We start from the raw sequence: 9,205 nt of genomic DNA on the forward strand, positions 1-9,205 counted from the left end.
TCCGTTAAGGACCTGCTACGTCATAGCGCCACGTGACAGCCAGGAGGCCGGAGCTGCGGCTTGCTATCTAGAATAGGAGGGGAGATTTCAATGTAGCGATGGTCGTTGCGAGGTTGCGTGAGGGTGTACATTTTGTTTTTACCAACAAAAAATAGTAATAAAGCCCCAGATTTAATAAACGCTCAGCATTCTGAGAGCGCTTACCGGAACCACTGCGCAAGAATTATAGTTACCGTCTCTTTTTACGGCAATTGTATTCTAACTCCTTGGGATGCGCTATGTCCCATCTAAATCAAGAGCAGGGAAGTAATGCTATGCTTGGATAGTAGTATGATACTCTGTATAGGTTATGAGCAGGGAAAGTCACCGTTCCTTTTAGATTTTGCGAAGTGAAGAACAATGCCTTTGTAACATTATGTACAGCGTAACAGCACAAAAATGCCTATTGGTCTTATGGTATATCTTTGTGCAACATTGAAAACATTTAAGTAAGAAAATCTCACCCAGGGCCGCCATCAGAAATCATGGGGCCCCTCACAAAAAAAAATTCTGCTAAGGATGGTGTTACCCTAGGGCAGTAATCCCCAACCAGTGGTTTGTGAGCAACATGTTCCTTCCCAACCTTTTGGATGTTGCTCTCAGTGGCCTCAAACAGGTGCTTATTTGAATTCCTGGCTTGGAAGCAAGTTTTGGTTGTATAAAACCAGTTGTTCTACTAAATTGAGCCTCATTTAGGCTGCCAGTCAACATAGGAGCTACCAAATAGCCAACCACTGCCCTTATTTGGCATCCTCATGAACATTTTTCATGTTTGTGTTGCTCTCCAACTCTTTAGATTTGAGTGTTGCTCATGGGTTAAAAAGGTTGGGGATCCCTGCCCTAGGGCATAGTGCAGCTTTAGCACAGGGAAATGTCTTCTGCCTTTTCCCCTGATTAAGCCAGATAACTGAATGTAAAGTGCTTTACAGGCGGCAATACCCATTCGTTTGGATTGTTGCCTGCAGTTATGGTGATCTGTAAGTGACAAAGCACTCAGCTCCAATAGCTGCCCCTATAGCTACCCAATAATAAACTGTAGGCAAATATTTGACCACATTCATTATTATTTAGAAAACTCTGAATTTCAGAAATGCCATTTCTTAAAAAGAAAAAAAAAATTCTACTTAAAGGGGAACTCCAGCTTCTAAAGCAAAATGTGTTAAAGAGCCTCACAAAATACAGAACTTACTGTATTCTGTTCCTTGAAAAAGTATGAATAAATACCATTTTTATATGCTAAAATCCAGCTTCAAAACTTCTTTTTCTGCATCATTTGAAAAACTGGCAGGGGAGAAGGGACTAAAACATTGATATTACAGACAGCATACAGGAATTACATAACCCACAATGCATTGCACCTTGATGGTACTTTTCTTATTGTGCAGGGAATTGTGGGATTTGAAAGAAGCAGGCTGAAGGCAGGCTGTTCCAAAACGTATTATTACATTAACAGTCATGAAAAGGCCACATATTTCTTAAACATACCTTCATTTCTAATTAATCTTCTTTTTGTGAATAATAAGCCAGCACCTAGTACTTTATTATATGAGGGTAACATAAACCTATGTTGGTGGCAAAGTAATTCCACTTCTTTATCTTTAAAGATGAACAAAAGGTTAAATCATTGGGGGTTCTAAAATGTTTGGCGCTCTGCTCCTATTAGCAGAAAGCTGCACCAGTTCAGGGTATTTCTGTGAAAGCTTTTTCAGGAGTGATCTTCCCTTTTCTTTGGGAAGGCGCATGCGCAGTAGAGTGGGAAAGCCAGCTTTTTGCATCTACGTTCGACTCTTTTTTTCAGAGTGAATTTCGCCAGCTTTTCTCATTTGGCTTCAAAGTGTTTGTGACTGCCTCCTATTCCTATTCCAGGAACAAGTGCAAGTATGAGACATTTTGGCCTGAAAGTCACAGACATGCTCAAGTGAATGGAACAAGTGCAAGTGTGAGACATTTTGGCCTGAAAGTCAAAAACATGCTCAAGTGAATGTGAGCTAAGGGAGGAGATCACCGTTGTAAGATAGCCTGGGAGACTGACGCGCCTCCTTACCTCTTGGTGTGCCTGTCTCTAGGTTCATTTACTGTGATATCACTTTGCTGCCTATTTTGATTTGAAAGGTCCCTTCTATCTGATAACATTGCCCAAGATGGCTCTGTGTTCCTAGTTTCTACCTAAGCCTTTTTAGTTCCTATTTGATCTCCTGGTATTAACCTTGTTTTTGTTTCTAATGATTGTTCGCTGCCTGTCCTGACTTCTTGCCTGAAGTTGACCACAATTTTGTTTTTGCCCTTATCTTTTCCAGGGCCCTGAAAGTGCATCGGTGAAGACCTGTGTTGAATATCAGTTGGCTTCATGATATTAGCTTTAGACAGCCCTTGTTAAGGTTGGGTGTTATAGTAGAACTTCTTCATAATCTGATTCATAATCTTCTTGATGGGGGAGGAAATCCCAGGACTGGATTGAAGGATGTACTGATATGAAAGCCTACTGCTTACAGGACCACTATCTTTTATTTAATTGAAGATGAATTTCACTGTCGATTTTTGGACAGTGAAATGCCTAATTAGACTACTCTGATTTGTCTACTCTGTTCAGTTCTGTTACTAATATAAGAAATTATTTCAGCCTGATTTTGAAAATTCTTTTTTTTCATGACCCTTCTTTGCTTCTCCCAGTTTGCTTTTCTTGCATGTGTTAACATTTATGCTTCAATCTTTTTTATTCATTAGTTCAATTAATTGGGCTTGTACGAAACAAGGATGAGGCAAAATTGTAGTCAGGAACAGGCTATAAGTCAGGCCTGCAAGCAAGGTAAAAAATCAGCAACAACACACTATAACAGGACCTGGAGTAAAAGAAGCCAGCTTAGGCAGAAAAAGAGTGCAAAGGGAATTTATAAGCAAAAGGGCGCCTAACAGAAAAGCTGCTGAAAAATAGAGATGTAGCGAACTAATTCGCACGAAAATCGGGTGTTCGCAAGTTCGCGAACTTTTAGCGATGTTCGCAATTTTGGGTTCGCCTTAGCAGGAGCCAAATTTTGACCTCTCACCCCAGAGCCAGCATATACATGGCAGCCAATCAGGCAGCTCTCCCTCCTGGACCACCCCCGGACCACTCCCTTCCATATATAAACCAAAGCCCAGCAGCCATTTTACATTCTGTCTGTGTGTGCTTGGTGAGTTAGCATAGGGAGAGAGCTGTGCAGGGGTTTGAGGGAGAGTTTAGGTAGCTTTGCTGACTAGTAATCTACTTTCTACTGCTCTGTATGTAGCTTCTGTGGACAGCTGTCCTGCTGATCTCATCTGCTGTAACCCAAAAGTCCTTGTAAGGACTGCTTTTATTTTCTGATTACTGTTACTCTTCTTTTCATTGTGTACTGCAGCTCCGTCTGTGTGTGTTGGAGACAGGTGTGCTGCTCATAGTAGTGCATTAAGCACCAACCACACATTCACATCATTTTTTTTATTTGTGTTTTTTTACTTTGCTACTGTAATTTATAGTGCCCAGTGCTATTAGTCTAGCTGTGTTGGGGACTGGTGTGCTGCTCCTAGTAGTTCACCCCCAGCACCAACCAGAGATCACTTTTTTTTTTATTATTAATTTTTTTTTTTTTAAATTTAACTTACTCTTCTTTAACGTGTCCAGTGCTGTTTGCTGTTATTCATAGTAGTGCACCAAACACGTTACACATAGTAGTGACATTGCATTGCAATAAAATCACCTGAACGACATTTTTCCACCAGCAATAATATATTCCGTATCCACTACTGCGGCGTTTTGTCTTTGCGTGTGAACCGGCTGTCACCTTTACACAACTTGATTGGCATGTAGACGCCGGCTGTTTTAAAGCAGTTTATTACACAAGTTTAGAAATGTAGTGTGATTTCTGCCCTTTACATCACAAAATGCAACGCTGTGTCAACAAGGTATTTTTCAGAGAAATGTTTGCCCTTGATCCCCCTCCGGCATGCCACTGTCCAGGTCGTGGCACCTTTTAAACAGTTTTCTGGCCAGAAATGGCTTTTCTAGGTTTTAAAGTTCGCCTTCCCATTGAAGTCTATGGGGTTCAAAAAGTTCGCAAAAGTTCGCACTTTTTGGCAGAAGTTCGCGAACGGGTTCGCGAACTTTTTTTGTGAGGTTCGCTACATCTCTACTGATGTATACAATAGTGTCAAAATGCACAAAAGTGTTGTCATGCATGGGTGCCAATGTTGCTGTTGTGATTAGAAGAACACCGGAGGCATTTATGCAAAAAACGCCACATGCCCCTCCGCCTTACAATGTATTCATGCCAATTGCCCATTTGCAAATGTGTTTTTTTCATTTAAACTCGAAAATTGATGAGAGCGGTGATCAAACCCAGCTGATGTATAGTACCATCTAAATATTATATTTAATATATTTATCATTTAAACTCAAAAATTGATGAGAGCAGTGATCAAACCCAGCTGATGTATAGTACCATCTACATATTATATACTGTTTTAAGTGTAGTTGTCCATACAGTATAAATATTCTTTTATTAGGTCTGCTTTTTACCAATAAATCTTTTAAATGCACACAATGGTTAGATGTGTATAATCACAAAATGTAAATTTTCCCGGGGTGGCCCGTCCTGTCAGTGCAGACATCTGGGGTTAAATCTGGTCACCTCTGGAGGCAGGACAAAAGTATAATATCTGTAGCTCTGCCTTGCCCTAGTATCCACAGGACCACTACCTCCTTATGGCAGTTTTCTTTTGTCCTGCCATAGTAGGTGGGCTCTGGGGATTTTCCCCAAGTTTCTCTAGTGTACTGAAGTTTATATTTCATGGAATATTATATTTTATTTCATGGAAATGCGTGTTTTCCATTTCCCAGGGGTCTGGGATGGGCCACCCTTCTTGCCAACTTATCTGCCAACAGGGGAGTACATTTACACCACACAGTAATTGTGGGGTGACTTCAGTACCCAGACAGGAGGCAAGAAGAGGACTAGGGCAAGCCTGCCCCCCATGCAGAGAGCAGACACCTTGCCCTTTACAAGCCAGACTCAGGAAACCCCACTCATTGAGATTCAGGGACCTCTGTTCCAAAGCGCTTTCCCTTAACGTGACATTTATCCTCCTGGTCTTTACCCCCTCCCCCTTGCTTACTACATGCATGGGCTCTTCCAGTTTTGGGGCACACTACTTCCTCTCCACCACAGTCCACATTGCATTGCACACCTGGGAGCGCTCTGCAGTTTACCGGAGTGGATCACCGAAGCTACCTTTACAGGCAGCTCCATCTCTCCAACATATAGGTGAATGCTCAGGCATTGACACACGGCATATAGTTATCAAAGGGGAATTAGCCTTTTACACTGCATTAAGCCACCCCTTCAACCTGTCGGTTCCACAAGCACTTTTAGAGCTTATTAAGCATATGCTTGCTCCCCAGATTCACTGAGCTCTGATTCAGAGGCTTCAGGATTAGAGGTGGACACTCCTTTCCAGGCTTATACTGAACAGGGTGGCAGACTACTTAAAGACATGCTCCAAACCTTGGACATAAAGGATACTTCTGACCATATTTCAAAAACAGAAAAAAAATCCAAGTGTTTTCCAGTTTTCAAATCCATCACACAGAGTATCGATGACGAGTGGAGAACACCAGAGAGGCACATGAATCTGAGAAAAAAATTGTTTACTAAGTTTCCAGTACCCCAGGAATATGGAACAAAATGGGATAAACCACCGAAAGTCGATTTGGCGATCTCTCGCCTTTCTAAATACACAACATTAACAAAAGAGTATGCCATGGGATTCAAAGACCATATGGATAAAAGAATAAAAAATATCCTCAGATGAAGTTACATCAATGCAACAGCCATTTTTGGACCAGCACCCAAATCAGCAAAGGTTTCTGAGACTTGGAGTGGCACAGGAGCATTTCCAGTTCAGAGCCCTACAGTTCGGCCTGACTGCTGTCCTACAAGTACTTACCAAGGTCTTGACTCCAGTTGTAGCCATCCTGAGAAAGAGGGGTGTTATGGCACTACCTTACCTGGATGATATACTCATCAAGGGCCCATCACTTGAGGTGACACCCCAACACATGCAACAAACACTCCAAACAACAGCAAATCTGTTTCCTCAGAATGATCTTCAGTTACAAGAATCAAACAATGTTCCTCCCAGAGGACAAAATAGCCAATCTTCAGATATCGACTCAATGATTTTTGGGAGAAGAGGATTGCTTGAGGCTCCTGGGGCTAATGGTCTCTTTTCTAGAGGTGATTCCTTACTCACATTTTCATGAGAGCTCTGCAAACAGCGTTCCTCAAAACATGGAACAAGGATCACATTGATTTTTTCCAGATCATTCCCCTCAGCAAGACATTCTCAATCTATCTCTCAGTCGTCTCTGGGCACTTGGAAAATGATAAGTATGGACGCCAACCTGTCTGGCTGGGGGCATCCTTGGAGAACCTATCCTGCCAGGGCCTCTGGCCCCCAGTGGAAACAAGCCTGTACGTCATTGTTCTGGAGATTGAGCTGTACACAATGCCCTTTGCCATTGGGAACCTCTATTCAATGCCACACCTGTCCAAATTCAATCGGACAATGCTACCTCAACCACCAGGGTGGAACAAGGAGCAATGCAGGAAGTGTCCAAAATGTTCCATTGGGCAGATCAATGTGCCGGCCATTTCAGCGATCTTCATACCTGGATAAGAAAACTGGGAGGCTGATTACTTAAGCAGAAACATCAAGGGGAGTGGTCCCTCTTATTTTCACTTTTGTTGTGAAAATTATTTTCTGAAAGAACGTCTTAGGAAATCAGAAAAAGTGGCCTTGCTAAAACTGAACTAAGCTCTCTAAATACTTCATGTATTTCTGCTTAAACATTGAAGTACCATAAACCTGTGTTAGCCCCAGACAAGTTTGAGCTAAACTATGTGTACTTTTAAAGTCTTTACGGTGAGGGCAGATTGTGAAATACCCTGCCCGGTGATGTTTTGGTTCAGTCAATGTGTAGTAATTTGTGGTATAGAGTTACTTTTCACTTTGTTACATAGTTACATAGTTAATTGGCCTAAAAATAGACAAAGGTCTATCAAGTTTAACCCCTCCAAAAGAACCCCAGTGCTCATATATAGACAAATTATGCAGACCTCGCATATATAAACTATATATACCAATACATATAATAACTAGCTATAGATCTAAAGATCACAGTAGCCTTGGGTATTTTGCTTGTTCAAGAAATCTTCCAAGTCACTCTTTAAGGCATTAATAGAATTTGCCATCACAACATCACCCAGCAGGGAATTCCATAACCTCAGTGCCTTTACCCTGAAAAACCACCTACACTGCTTCAAAGTTCTCGTACTGTAGTCTAAAGGAGAGGTATTTGGTGTGTCGATCTTTTCTATGGGAAAAAAGATCTCAAGATCCCCCATTATCTGTCTATAATGCCCTCTAACGTACCTGCAAAGAGTAAGCACAAGCACCTTTTCTCCAGAGAAAACAACCCAACGTTGAGTCTTTCGTCATTTTTTTAAATTCTCTGTCATGTCCAGCATAGTCTCTGCACTCTCTCCAGCTCAATAATATCCTTATTAAGGAATGGAGCTCAAAACTGCATACTCAAGGTGAGGTCTTACCAGGGACCTATAAAAAGGAAAAATTATTCCTCGAGTTCTAGCCCTTTTTATGCTTTAATATCCACTGAATGACACTGCCTAGAACTACACAGCTTGTTTTTTACAAAAAGTCTCCTGATCCTTCTCAAGCATACCGCCAACTTACAACAGTTTAGTCAAATCCCTCTGCAAAGTGGCAGCATCCTTCATGGAACATATAGTTTTGCACAATTTAGGGGCAGATTTATTGTAATGTGAGTTTAGAGCTTAATACATAAAAACTCACCCACGTTCTACTTATTCCTCTGGGATTTTTAGAAGTGTATTTATCAATGATATTTGATAAAAGCACTTCTAAAAATCTCATAGGAATAAATAAAACATGGGTAGTTTTTAGGTATTAAGGTACACACATCTTGATAAATCTGCTGCTTAGCATCATCAGCAAAAATAGGAACTGGGTCTTTTAAAAAGGAAACCTTCTTTAGATGGTTTCTCAGTTGTATAGACAGATGAAAAATAACAGTTAAGAATCTCTGATTTTACCCTGTTCTTATGCTCTACTTTGCAAGGTCACATTGTAAGATTTGAACTATATATAATAATAATATAATATTAATAATAATATTAATCACCCCTCTTACTAGGGTTTCGGTTCTTTTGAGAAGCAGACAAATAACCCACACCAATAAGTGTATATTAAAATGAATATATTGAGTAGCAAATCAATGGATTGTTACAATTAAAAGATTAATTAACCAAACAATATATATACATAATTTACATTTCCAGATTAATGACAAAATCTACATTATAGCTACCGATGAACAAAGAACATGGTGGTCTGATTCCTTGCCATGGCCTCCTCTCTGGTCTCTCTCACATCCTGCCCAGTCACTTCTGATCCAGTCCTCAGGTGCTCCTCCCAGGTTCCTCTCCCAGGTTGCTCTTCCCAGGTTGCTCCCTTGACCACTGTCCAGCCCACATTTATGCACCTTTCAGCCACTGCCCCCCACATACCAACTGATCAGATGGGGGTTGATACAAACCACACCTTGCCCATTGTTCAGTAACTGTTGAGTTTTATGGCTTCTCGGAGACATACTGTCCCACCATCCACAGAAAAAATCCTTTGATATGGAGATTAACTTGAAAAACTGGTTTATATTAATCATTAGAGCTACCCTCTACACAGTGTATGATACATAAATATGTATAGAGGCACAAACACATATGTATATAACACAAATAATGGCACCCAAGATACATGATTTCTTACAACATATTTTTTCTTTAGTTATAGTTGAGACTTCGGTGTCTACACACACTTTCTCTTTGTTCAATAAGTGCCATGTTGATGCCTGGTCTAGCAAAGCAGCCATATACTATGTTTCTATATGTGGTCAATCAACAAAGTATTCAGTGAAATAAACAACCATTTATTGGCTCAAAATTAAACAAACAATTCAATAAAGCAAACATACTATACCAAACAATGGATAGGTGCATCCCAGTGCCTCATGGTACCCACTCTCCTAACAAGTTTCGCACCATTGGGTGCT

At 40.8% G+C, this 9,205-nt stretch overlaps 1 long non-coding RNA gene across 1 annotated transcript; it reads right to left on the reverse strand.

Moving 5' to 3' along the window:
• Positions 1 to 5,684: 5,684 nt before the first annotated feature.
• LOC108647668 lies at positions 5,685 to 8,676 on the reverse strand. Its single transcript, XR_004222829.1, has 2 exons — positions 8,465 to 8,676; positions 5,685 to 7,671 (listed from the first exon to the last, which is right to left on the reverse strand). It is a non-coding gene; the product is annotated as an uncharacterized LOC108647668 (long non-coding RNA).
• Between the last annotated feature and the right edge of the window lie 529 nt (positions 8,677 to 9,205).

This window comes from Xenopus tropicalis, chromosome 5 (genome assembly GCF_000004195.4).
Source record: "Xenopus tropicalis strain Nigerian chromosome 5, UCB_Xtro_10.0, whole genome shotgun sequence".
In the NCBI taxonomy this organism is placed as follows: Eukaryota; Metazoa; Chordata; class Amphibia; order Anura; family Pipidae; genus Xenopus; species Xenopus tropicalis.